At 41.1% G+C, this 13,853-nt stretch overlaps 1 protein-coding gene across 4 annotated transcripts in view; it reads left to right on the top strand.

The window, feature by feature from the left end:
• Positions 1-13,853, top strand: part of elfn1a (extracellular leucine-rich repeat and fibronectin type III domain containing 1a) — a 185,466-nt gene that overhangs the window by 106,400 nt on the left and 65,213 nt on the right. The gene's annotated exons all lie outside the window — the stretch shown is intronic.

The raw sequence follows: 13,853 nt of genomic DNA, 5'->3' as shown, positions 1-13,853 counted from the left end.
GGAGTTTCAATGGGCAATGCTTGGCTTTGTGTCTTGTTATTTTGTAGATTTAATCTCGACAACTGTGTCCTTTACTGTCTCTGATTTTCAAGAGAAAAAAATTATACTAGGTGCTACATGTAAAGAAGTACACACCCGGGAGAGTCATTTTTGCCCACTGTTCTTTACAGTACTGCTTCAACTTGGTTGTGTTTGAAGGCTTTCTCACATCCACACCCTGCTTCAGGTATACCTGCTGCATTTTGTTAGGATTGACATCTGTGCTATGACTCGTCAAGTCCATAACCTTCCCTTTGTTCTTTTTGTGCTATTCTGTTGTTGAGCCACACTTTTGTATATGGATTTTGGGTCATTGTTCTTGTCACGGTCCCAGCTGGACAGGACCCTTTCGCTTCGTGTTTTCTGTGTGTCATTGGTTTGTCATGTCCTTGTTTGGTCTTTCCTGTTCTCGTTTCAGTTAATCGGTCAATTCCTTTCACCTGTGTTTAGCCCCCACCTGTTTCTGTTCTCGTTGTTAGTCTATGTATTTAGTTCATCCATTTTCTTCCTGTCATCGTTGGTCATTGTGTTGTGTATGCCAATATCACGTTCCAGTGTTTGTTTTATATCTCAGTGCACGGCACTAGGTTTTGGTTTTTCCTTTGCGTTTATTAAAAGCTCAGTTTCTTCAAACTCTGCGTTTGCCTCTGTCTCCCCATGGATCGTTACAGTTCTGTTCCACAATCCATGTTTGGTTCAGTTGGAGATTTTGACAGATGACCTCACGTTCTCCTCAAGCTTTCTCCAGAATGATGGAATTCATGGTTGATTCCTGGCATGGTTGATTTCTGGCTGGTACAAAGCAGCCCCAAACCATAATGCCATCAATACCATGTTTTACAATTGGTGTAAGTTTATTCTCATAAGCAGTGTTTTGCCAAATTTTGAAACCTGGCATCGCACCCAAACATCTACCCCTTTGACTCATCTATCCAGAGCACATGGTTCCAGTAGTTTTGTCAGGAAAATGTCAATGTTATTTTTTATCAGAGGCTACTTCCTTCCTGATCTCCCATGTAGGCTAGGTTTTTGTAGTCTCTTTCTGACAGTTGATTCATGCACTTTGACATTAATTGTGGCAAGAGAGGCCTGTAGATCCCATGACATTATCCTGGGGTTCTTCAACACTTCTATGAGTATGTTTCAGGCCGTTCTTGAGCTGAATTTGGTGGGACAACCTGTCCTATATACTGTAAATTGCCAGTGTTCTGGGCGTTTCTTAACCTTCATTGCCCGGAAAAAGGAATTATGAACTTGAATTGCTTGGATATGGCTTTATAACCTCTTATAGACTCATGGGCATCAATAATTGTTCTTCTGAAGGCCACGGATAGGTCTTTTGAGGTTGGAATGATATGCTATCTCACACTTGTATGTTGAAGACCACAAATCAAGTGTCTAATCTTTATGAAGGCTCCCAAGTTACAGTACTCTAATGAGATGATAATAATTTTCACATGTTTTGGCACACCCAAATCGAATTTAAGCCATTGCATATGATGGCAAAGGTCGGGGTGTACTAACTTTTCTGCATAATTACATTTCTGTTTATTAATTCGATAAACGCCTTTAAAATAAATTGTTGTATGTCAGATTTGTTAAATTAGACTGCCTTTATCAAGGAATGTGTTTGGAAATTAGCTCAAATATCTATGTGTCAAAGATATTTACAAAAAAAGACAACCTTCCATGGGGTGTACTTACTTTTTCACATAAATATATGTGCCCTTTCCTGTGTCCTGTTAATTAGGCTGGTTTCGGTCTTTGGCTTCTCATTACCCTGGCTGTTCAGGGATTTCCAACTGTGCGGACACAGGGCTGGACTGACCAGGGAGAGATAGCTGTATATCTGGTCTGTGTGCTCTAGGGCATATATAAATGTTGATAGGCCAGTGCCGAATAGTGGACCGCATGACCAATGTAAGCATGCTGGTTAAATATACAACTGCTCTGCTTTCCTACTCGTTAACTTGGGATCCAAAACCTTTGGGCTTTCACCTGAATCCTCTTCATCGAGGAGAAACATACTTGTGGACAGACATCGCTTTCAGCACACCTGTCTTTTTCCTGTTCATTATTCCTCATGTCAACTCTGTTGGCCGTAATCCTGTCCGATAGACACGAGCAGAGGTGTGCATGTGACACAGTCTTTTATTGAATCACTGTTGAAGAGGGGTGGCACAGAGTTTTCTCTCACACATGATAATATGAGGTGTGCAGAAAAATGTGTCTCTGCTTCTCATCTATTTAAAATGAAACAGGCCTTTGCAAAGTGTGTCAGTCATTTCGCTTAAGCAAGGGACCAGTGGCATCTAAAAGATTTGCGGGGATGTTTGCACACAGTGGCTTTTTAAGGTAAAGCAGTCATATCAAAAGCCATGACGCAATACTAGAAATTCCGTCACAGGGATTGCTGTCTTTTTCCTTGTTAGCTGTCGACCTGGCAGGCCATTTGGACTATGCACACCACCCTTGTCATTGCTTGTTTGGTTGTAGGTGGCAGGTGCCAGATATGTACATGAAAATGGTTAGTGCCATTTTTATGTCCTCCTGTGTTTGCTTCATTATGTTTTGCCAAGTTTGAGCTTGAAAAAAAGTCCTCTGAAAGATAGGAATGAATCCAATCTCTTTAGATACACTGCCAGAGGGAGTGGTTGTCTTCACACAACATTCAGTCAAAGGAGAACTGTCTCACTGTCTCAGCACAGTCACAAACAGGGATATTCAGGTCACTGAAACAGTATGTGGTAGTCTGCTGATGTGGTGGCCACCTCATTTGAGCATTAAATCATATTTTTTTGTTGAGGAGATCAATATCCACTGCTTGAAGCATCAATATACAGACTTAAAATATGATACTCATTTACAATATTGTTGCATGACTTTATTGTTTACTGCTCCAAATCTCCTGCATATTTAAGTGGCCCCTGAGTAGTTCCATGTACTGTCCATCTTTCTTAAAACAGACGGACCCAAGCCTTTTGGGTCATGATTCTTGCCTTTTGTGTGTGAAATTTCTATAAAAAAACATATAAAACAATATAAAACAAAGTAAGCATTTGTCTTTTTGTATATGAGGCGGGTCCAGTGGTTATAGCAATGTACTGATAATGTAATGTAAAATACATTCTCAATATATGTGTTTGATTACAAAATATGGACCCCTAATGTGTTTGTGGTCCTACAGTTACCGGTAATGTGAGTGTTTAGATCATAACATCATCAAGCTTCTTGAGCACATGCACATTAGCACAACCACTGTGTCTGGCCTGTGCAATTTGTGTGAATCGGCAACAGAGGTATATTTCAGTGTACTGAGAAGCAATAGCCAACAATGAAAGAGAGAGTCTCTTGTGGAATTACGTAACAGTGCCTCTCTCGTAACGCTGGAGCAGTGAAAGCTGTGAAACACCAGCTAGGCTGGGCCTCTTTTCTCTCTCTAAAGCACACTCTGGATATACTCAGGCAACCCCCCCCCCCCCCCCCCCCCACCAACTACAGCCTGTCCTTCGCTAGTCTTCTATAATAGAAAAAAAAACAATTGCTGCCACCAACTGTGAGATGTGCTTAGTCCAAAGGGTTAAGCTGGCAGTGTACAGCGGTAGACTTCGCTCATTTTGTATGGCGTGTTCCCCTGGTTTAATACAGCTGGTCCTGTGTGGGATCATGCACCGTGAATGGAGCAACAATCACATCCTTAGGAACAGCTAAGGAGTTCCAAGGACTGTAGTCCGTAGAACATGAGAGAACCTCCGGTGAAGATCGCAAACATTACTTCGGAACATTCGGAGGTCCACCGAGATCCCTGCCGAGATTTTCCACAGACAATTGCCATGGATTTCCCTACTAAAAGTATAAAGACATTTAGTAGGGATTTATTATTTAAATTGTTTTTGTCCCCTTCAGGTGCATTCATGTGGTAATTATCTATTACATAATGCAGCCAACTGTGGTTGTATAATAGAGGCACAAAAGTGGTCCTAAATGAGTTGCTGCGGTGGAACCTGAGTGTGAGGGGTCTCGGCGTCTACGGATGCTCTGCTGCAGCTAACCACAGGCCGTACCCCCTTCCATCCACTCGTCTGAATTACCTGTCGGCATCGATTAGCGGGAGTCAGCATGGACGGAATCTTGGATTTTCTTGCTTTCGGAATTAAGATAAGCTCCCGCCTCGCTGTTTGTGATGGCCCTTGTTGACCCTCCTTGAGAATGTGATGGGAAAGCTGTTAACTCTGCTGTGGGTCCCCGTGCACTAATATCCTGCAGCCACACAGCGCAAACCTCCCCACCACACACGCTCATCTGTTCATGTCTGTCCTTTCTCTCTTTATTCTTTTACTTTTCATTTGTAGTTATAACAATTGGCCCTTTTCACATGTTCTTTTTATTCGTTGTCACTATTTCTCTCTATTTCTCTCCACTCCTCTTATACCTCCTCTCTCTCTCTCGCTCATAGAAAGGTAGATTTTTGGCAGTGAATTCTGAAGTGTGCAGCATGTCTTCATCGTTTAGCGCATGAAATTGGTTCCAAAGAAAGGTCAAATAGCAACATTTTAAATTATAAATTAGCATTATAGTTCATAGTCCTATTGCAAAGGTGATTTTATTCTTCATGTGATAATATCACATGAAAAAAGTTTTTTTTCACCATGAAAGATGCATTGCTTTAAGCAGGGCCAGCTCTAGCCTTTTGAGGGCCCTAAGTGAGATTTGGATGGGGGGCCCCCATCAGTGAGGTAAAAGGTATTCAGAACCCCCTCTTGATGGCATAGTAATAATGTTTTGCAAGGGATAGAAATGTCATTAAATAAAAAAAAAAAATTGGCAGATATGTGACGCTAATTTCTGGCAATCCTGTGCGTCTTCTAATTATAGATCCATTCAATGCTTATCAATTAATTTTGAAGAGAACAAAATGCAATTTTCACGCATGTTTAGCATGTTTAAAATCAATACTACTGAATTTAAAAGCTTGTTAAATTAGCTACCATTAAAGAATGGACATGGTTAATTGTCAGATAATCGAGTGACTGACATAACAAGAGTAAAACCTCTGATGCACAAATACACATTTCGAAATAGCACCAGGCGTATTCTACTATTCTTACAATAATTAGTTGTGACCCCAAATGAGTTCCAAAATAAACAAACAACAACAACAACACTTATGCCTGGTGTTGGCCCCGGCTTCAAGGGCAGTCCAAATCTGTTTTCCTCTTTATTTTAGCCTGTAGCTAAATATCACAATTCAAGGCATATGAAACCCTTACAGTAGCTCGATACTGTTTAAAATCATAGTTATGTAGCAAACCTCAGCTGAAAGTGATGTGTGAAGGTGATTAGATGTTGCATCATTATTTTTTCCCCTGTAGACTTTTCCTTTCTCATAAGCAGACTCCACAGGCTTGTTGCTTTGCCATTACTTTCTGTTTGTCGGCCTGGAAGACAGTGACTCAGACAGTCAATTCTGCAGACAGATTCTCTGAGCTTTTATCAGGTGGTTTCAAATACAGCACAGTGAAAATATAATGTCCTCGTCAAGCCATTTTGTTATTGTGCTTATCATTGCTAATCCCCTAGGTAATCCCATCGAGTGACTCCACTATGGCCACACGGCCAATACCTTCCTGAAGGGGGAAGTATTCCTGGACAGCTCACTCCCTCTCTCTACATTTCACTGTCAAATTGTCTGGCTGAGATATGAGTTCATTAGCACTGTATGGTGATGGTCAATGACATTTCATTGTCTTTCCCTGGGTGACAAACTGTCCCTAAATGAATCATTTTGCAGATTCATGAAGTCTGAGAATAACACTCCCTTAATTGGATTCATTTACAGGACGATCATCGTCCTCATTATCGCCATTTGTGCACAATGATGTAGACTCATTCTTTTATTGCCTTCTCTCCTCCCTCTGGAAATGTACAATTATATTTTGTAAATTGATTTCTGCCACAGGCAGTCGTGGCAACTACATGCAATAGTAAAAGCTCACACATGCCTACATAAAACTGCTCATGGAAACAAATTTTAGGTTTTCCTATCCTTGTGGTTTGGTGGAGTATTCCTGTTGAAAATGCTATATTTTAAATGCTATATCCAATGCTTAACCTTAACACCAAGCACCTAACTTTAACCCGTAACCCTAAACCAAATCCTCTAAATCTAACCTAACCCCAATTGTTACGTTTACCCTAAACCTAAACCCTAATGCAGAATTTGTATTTTTTGTTGTGAGGACTGGTGACATTTTTTGTCCTCATGAGTATAGGAAAAACATACACACACACACACACACACTAGGTTTATCTCCCCTTTGCATGCACATGCATCTAGGCCAGCAGGCGGTTCAAAACATATGGCTCTTTTCATGTTTGCCTGCCTCTAATCCACTCTAATCCATTATTTGTCATGCTTAGAGTGCGCTGTAAGTATTTGAAGTTTAGGAGGCAAAGAGGATCATGGTGGGACTGGAGTACAGGACTTCGGGGCCTCTCTACTTCTAGCTGACATTATCAGATCACAGGCTGCATGCAGCGCTTTGAGCAGATCCCTACCTGATGTTGACACCATTTCACTGAGCGCTGTCCAATGATCTCAGATATCCCAAGATCCCTTGGAGGACTGATGCCTTATCAAACTGTCCAGAGACTTAGAGAGCGGTGTACAGAAGCACAGTAACACAGGACACATTTGACTTAAAAGGCCCCTGCCCCGCTGCATCAAACCTTCACTTCGGCTCCTTGAAGTAGTCAACAGTCTGTATGGGCAAATACCTCTCCGTTTCCTACAGAGCTAGTAAGTTGGGTGCTCAGCATGTCGTGTTGACACAGAGTTGGATGAAATGCAAGGCTTGTTCAAGACACGTGGGCAGTATTCACAGGACAGTCACTGGGATTGCTTTGAGTGGTATTTCTTTCTTCATTCTTCTCCTGGATTTTGTCAGGACACATTCGATGTCCAGTGTATGTTATCTAATAAATGATATTCCATTTTGTGTATTGAACGTTAAATATCAACACATTCGCAGGGCTGCTTAACATCTTACGTTATTATCTTGGGGTGTCCTTGCAACTTTAGGGTGGAAACACAATTTCTGTTTTCAACAGCCCTGAGCTTTTTTTCCCAGTTCCCCAAGGCAGTGAAGACTTTGCCCCACATAGGGTGCTGTTTTTTTTTAATGTTAAACAGTTTCCTGAGTCAGTGTGGTCCCTAGATCCCATTACACTTATTGTAACAGTAGACATGTTAACCCCGGTGTCCTGACTGAATATTCAATCTGGCCTTCAAATCCCTTCATTCCCTGCTTCCAAATGGCTCATTCGTCCCCTTTAGTACAATACGGACACTAAATGAATACAATCAATAGTTAATATCAAAGGATTCATAAAGTTTGGAAAAGATCTTAAGCTAAATAACTTGAATAAAATCATTTTTATTCATTAAAAATGAAATGTGATGATCTGCGCTACCCTTTTGACTAAGTGCGATGCTAAAATTCACAACTATACAGAACCAGATGGGGCCAACCTGGAGTCCTGTTACATTATGTACATTCAGTTAGTCAGATGAAATCTAAACAGCATAGCAACAGTAAAATTGGATATCAGTTTTCTTGAATTGTTTTTGAAGTATTTAGTGAAAGGCACTTCATTTAATATAGCGGTTTATAAAATGTGTTATTCTTTCAAAACTTCTACTTAAAATATCAAAGGCTCACATTTGATGGAATGGCCCAGATGTCTGAGTCCCTGACAGGCTCCTACAGTACCTTTCCAAATGCTGAAGGCCCAGTCAATCATAACTGAAGGCAGGGGGGTAGAGAGGAGGACGTCCGTCTCTCTGTGCTCCTTGAACACATTAAAGTGATGGACGTCTGTCAGCCAGCATGGATTAGGGAGGTGATGTACACGGATAATTTGCTGTCTTACATCTCAGCTGCTTAATGGAACACAGTGGCAGGAGAGCTGAAGCAGAGGTGTGGAGAGTGTGGAGATACAGTTACACAGGACTGTGATACATGCCTTTTTTAAAAGCTTACCTGTCAAAAACGTCTCACCTGCATGTACAATCAAGGCAAAGAAACTCGCAATGAAGTGCTGGGAAAGTTACGTGAATTCAGTTCTGGCATGTCAATACCCGTTTGCCTGTTGTAATTGTAACACAGAATCATTCTGGATATAGATTTTCTTTTACTTTTAATTAAGAATGGCAATCGCCGCTTGAGAGTAGGCATTTATTTTGGTCTAGACAGAAAGATCTGCTTTGTTGTTTGTGAACTGACTGAAAAGCTGTTGTCTTTTGTCAACCATTTGCTTGTGCCTTTCCCACATTGTCTCTCATTGTTTCACTCTTCCTTTATGTAGATTGGGTTTCGGTTAACAGCATAGGCAGTGTCATAACAAAGATAAATTGCAAGTCAGAACTTCAATGTGAAGCTGTTCACCATCTGTACAAACTGAAATATTTGTGCATGATTTTTATTTTTATTGATTTGTCAGAGTATTAAAATATTGTGACTGGACCATGCAAGTCTAAAAGATCACACTGAAAGCTCTGTATATTGTTAATTAGCTCTTCTCTGATACAGCAGAAATATGAACAATCTGGTCATCAGGCTTTTATTGTTCCAGCTTGGAAAATGTCAAACATTTCATTCCCTGGAAATTACTCTAGAGTACTTGGAGCTAAAGCAAACAACCGCAAATGACATTTTCAAGGGGATATTTAGGGCTTCATTAGCTGGGGTTTGGTGTGTTCTGGCCTTATTTATTGATTGCTGGAATAGGGAAAATATTTTAAGAACAGATAGCAAAAATGAGCTATTTCATCTGGGTAAAGTGTGTTGGACAGTTCCCTATTGTATGTGGGCTGGAGAACATATACTCTTAGAAAGATGCATTTGTCACTGAACATTTGATTGCATTTTTGAGTTCTGGTGGAGAAATTCTGACCTGCATACAAAGACAACAAGATAAAAGATACTGTTTTTGGTCCATGTCTTTGCAGTGAGGAGAGAAATACGCTACAGCTTTATAGATTAGTTGACCAATTCTCCAATTCAGAGCCTTTTTGGGACTTGGAGTTAAAGCGAACAACTGCATATGAGATATTCAAAGGGGTATTTAATGTGCATCATTAGCTAGGTTTTTAGTCTTGTTTACTGATTGCAGGCATAGGAAAAATAATTAAACAGGCAGCAAATGCGTGCTTTTATGATTGCAAGCTATTTGTGGCTTGTTGATCCCTCATCCTGCTGGCTCTTATAGAACAGAGCCTGGTCATGGATTCATTGTTCTAATGAGGTTGACACTATGCATTCCTGTGCCAGCGCAGTGACAAATCACTGTCAAGATTCCACTAAGTAAGACATTTTAAAGACAAATAGTAAAATGGCCACCACATTCATTACGTTCCAGATAGATTTGTGTGTCAGGGAATGGCTAACTCTTGTTTTCTCTATGGAGGAGAGGAAATAGTACTTCACCGCTGTTTCTCTGGCTAAACTTTTCCTACTATTAATTTAGGCATCCGTGTCAAAAATAATCTAGCGTATTCGACATAGAAATTGACTTGTAATTTTACCTTTCCACTTTATAAGCTAATCATCTTGCACCAGCATACCTGGTTGATAAAATGTGCAAATAGTAATGAACATACAGAATCTCTTGACAGTGTACGATCTGTCTCAGGTGTTTGAAAACCACATGGAAACAGTTTGGTTGGAGAAGTGCCGGAGGGGCTACAGTGCAGCTACAGCAGTATTTACACTGGCAAAATGTAATTGTCAAACAATGTAGGCCAAAATGACAGAATTTCCTAGAATGTTTTTTCCTTGCTATTGTCATCCTTGAAAGTCTGTGGCCAGAGGATGTGTCGTTTTGACAGCAGTCAGATACGTGGTATCCAAGAAGTGGAATTGTGAGTCACAGTTGCCAAGGAAAAGGTCTCAAACATTTTCCTTACCTGTTTTAGAACTTGGTTTATTTTGCCAGTGTAATAAAAACTGTCTAGTTTTGTCTCGTCGAACATCTTTGCGTCCAGTCTTGTGTACGTATTTGAACTGGGCTTTAGTACAACATTTGGGTTATTTCACCCCATGGCCTGTAGCACTGTTCCACAGTCTGAACCATGGTCACATTGGCAGAGCCATATCTCCAGTGACACAGAAAGGGCTTTATAATGAACATGATGCCTTGACACCATGCTCTTCTACATTATGTCCCCGGAAGCTACAGCAGGCCTATATTTCACACAGACTGGCAGAGAGAAAAGTCATCCTGCATAGCAGCATACGAATGCCAGGATCAGAATGAAAATGTACACACAGTTTTGGTGCTGGTGGTGATAGACAACGAACAGGGGACATAATAAAGAAAAGCTACACAAAGTTGACATTAATTTCATACAATGGGCGGTGAACATGGGATCATGGGATGTGTGAGTGTTCATGGATTTAAAGTGGTACAGATGGTTCGTTGCTGAGGGCCAAAGCAGGATGTTTTGGTCATAACTGACCCGTACAGCCTGCCTGCCCATTGCCTCCGGAGGAGATCTTTTTAGAAGAGCGGGTGACTGGGGTTGGTGGGTTTAGCCATGATCTTTCCGGCACCTTTCCTTGTCCTGGAGTCATGCATTACCTTGACAGAGGGCAGCTGGCTGCCGATGACCCTTTCTGCGAGTCGGACAATGCGTTGCCGTTTACTGAACCATCTCAATGGGAGAGGTGGGAGGTGTTTCCTGTCAACCACCACCTCAGTGGTTTTTGTCAGTATTAATTTCAAAGTAATTTTGTCTGTAGCTGGCCACCAGTTCAAGCAACATTTTCCACAGGGCATGGACTCATCCGTCTATGCGGACTCATACATTTACATGGACTCATCCGTGAATGTTGACTCATCCATGTACATGGACTCATCCGTAAACATGGACTCATCCGTGAACATGGACTCATCTGTGAACATGGACTCATCCGTGAACATGGACTCATCCGTGAACATGGATGTCATGAGCCCCATCAGAGCGGTCATCTTCAGACCTGAATGGTTTGATCTATGCACCAATGGTGTAGTTGCTTGGTGCCGAATGAGCAAACAACAAGTGATAACACGCATCCCCTGCAGTGGGTTCGAAGGAGGAGTCAGTCCCTTCATTCTTCTGAAAGTTTCAGAGGTAACAGTGTTTGAGGCAAATATCTCACCTATGATGTGGAAGTATGATGTTCCCCAGCCAGATACATGAACCGGGCAATATGATCAGCATTACACTCTAAGGTGCAGACAATCTCTTCAATGACTTTCTAAGGTGCAATGAATAATGCAGTTGTTTCAATGGAAAACATTTGGAGGACCCAAGAGCAAAGACAAATACCTTTTAAATTCCATTACATATGACTTCCGTAAATTATTTATAAAAAAAAAAGAAAAGTGAATCTGAGTCTACTTGTACTACAGTATGATTAAACTTATTTTTTCGACTAAAAGGTATGATAGCTTTTTGCCGTAGAAAGCAGGGTCAGGACTTCCCCACATACTGTGGGCATCTTCTATGCAATAATCCTAAAATCATATACTGAGTGAAAATCGGTGTATTGTCTTTGTGTGTGGGAGTGCCTAAGGCAGCTCAGTGATTCTTGGTTCTCGAATATAGCCCATGGTTGTTGAATGGTGGTAAGAAGATAACGTTTGGTAATGGGATGTTAATAAACATAGAAACAGTATTACTAATATGACTTTATAACCACAGTGAGGAACATGTCACTGGGGCCAGTATTGTCACGTGGTTTCATCAGTAGTTTAGAAAAGTGTTTCCAACCCATTAGCAACATTTCAGCTTGAGGGTACAGGTTCACCTCTTGTAAATTGTAGTTGTTGACTTGTCTATAGTAAATCAAAATCTTTCAGTTGACGTACAGTAAGCCGGCTCAGAATGAAGGATGCAGGAGATGCTGGTACTGAGTAGAGCTTGTGGCAATCTTTTGCCAATTACTCCAATCTGTGAGCTAGCCCTTGTCTGCGCTCCAGGTGCAATACATGTTGCGCCGTTGAAAGGCAAGCTCATCAATCTATTTTGGGGCCCATTGACCGGCCTTTTTTCCTGTTTAGATTATAAATGTCTCTTTCCCCTTATGCCGCTGGTTGATTGACGTGGCAGGAGTCCCAGTCTGGGCTAATCCCCAATAGGCTCTCAGAGTGTCTCTTTAATGAGGGCATCTCGCTTCAGGCTCACGCACACAATACAACACTGAGCCCTGGACTAGGCAGGAGGGCAAAGACGTGTGTTGGCAACAAGCAAACCACGAATTGTGGGAATTTGCCGGTTCTCAAGTCACTTGTGGAGTGTCTTGCAGAAATGTTTTGGAGTTATTGGTTCAAGCACTGTCTCAAGTTAGGGAACAGTAAGTGAAAGAATATTAGCCTCTGAAAACTTGAATAATTTCTTGCTTATTATCTTAAGAAGTGGATTGCTCTATGTCCTCTTCAATCTTCGCTACTTAATTGATGCATCAATTTGCTTGATTGGAAAGCAAAGTGAAACATTGTATTGTTACATTGAGAATGTTTAACATTTTAAGCAACCATTAAAGAAAATACAGGATATTTCCTCATTATTGCCTTGAAGCTAAGTGTCTGTGCTGGGTGCTATAGACCAAAGATTCCCAACCTTTTAACACTTAGAGCCCCGATTCTATTTTCAATAAATATTTACATTTTTACATTACCTTGTTATATTTTTAAATGGTCAAAATCTTCTGTAGGTTTTGGTCAAACAAAACTCGAAAATGAGCATAGCAAGTGTGCTATCAGGAGATAGTTGGTTTGAATGCGAACATGTGTTGCTGTAATTCAGCTTCCACTAAGTGGGGGCAGGTTTTAGATTTATCTTTGAACTGTGCATTGTGAAGGAGGTTTTTATAACATGGCTTACTATATTTATAACACCAAAATAATATACTTGATAACTCATGACATCCCTGTTGAAATAGATAAAGGAGAATATTCAGCCCCAGAAAAAATTAAGAGACCACTGCACCAGAGCTGTATATAGTGTTTCCCGTCAAATCAGGTACAGCTCAGGGCCCCTCCAGGAAGCTCTCCTTATTTGGGGGCATGCCCCTAGATTGGGAACCCCTGCTAGAGACATCCACGTGCGGAAGATGTTGTTGCACTGTGTTGTTCTGGATCCTGGGCTCACCGTCAACATTGTAGCTTTATCAGACCCAAAAGCACATTACCAGCTCCTCTCAGACCCTTTAATGAATCAACTGTGGCAACAACCATCAATATGAAGACATTGAGTAATGCTTAGAGTGCCAACAGTCAGGTACTGAATCTTGCCACTATTGAGCGCTCTTCAAGTAGAAATTCAATTGCAGGAGGTTTTTATTACAATTTGTCCGTCTGTTGATTTATATGGCCTATCCAGTTTCATCTGTCATGAGACGATCTAAGAGGCTCATCTTTTTGAAAGCCTTGTTTGTTTTATTTTCAGCCAACATCAAAACTGCTCTAAAGAAGTGTAAAGCATTTTTACAGAAATATTTGCATGGCTATTGAAATTGGTGTCTGTATTCAGAAGGGCCACCCAGCTCTTGTGAAAGACCTGGGGTAATGTGTAGAGATATGTTGAGCTCATACTGCAGAGGATATCCATTATAAAGGCTGGTATCCTTGCAAGTAAGATTCTGAGATTGTAAATGATTTCCAGAGGCTTCACATTGCGGCAGGGGCCCAGCACGCTCTGAATGATGCAATGCTCATAAGGGCGTTAATGAACAGGTCTCCACACAGAATCTGAAGCAGCGAAAAAGGAT

This window comes from Esox lucius, chromosome 11, assembly GCF_011004845.1.
Source record: "Esox lucius isolate fEsoLuc1 chromosome 11, fEsoLuc1.pri, whole genome shotgun sequence".
Lineage (NCBI taxonomy): Eukaryota > Metazoa > Chordata > Actinopteri > Esociformes > Esocidae > Esox > Esox lucius.
Note: the sequence above shows the minus strand (reverse complement) of the source record. Positions and strands in the feature narration are given on the sequence as shown.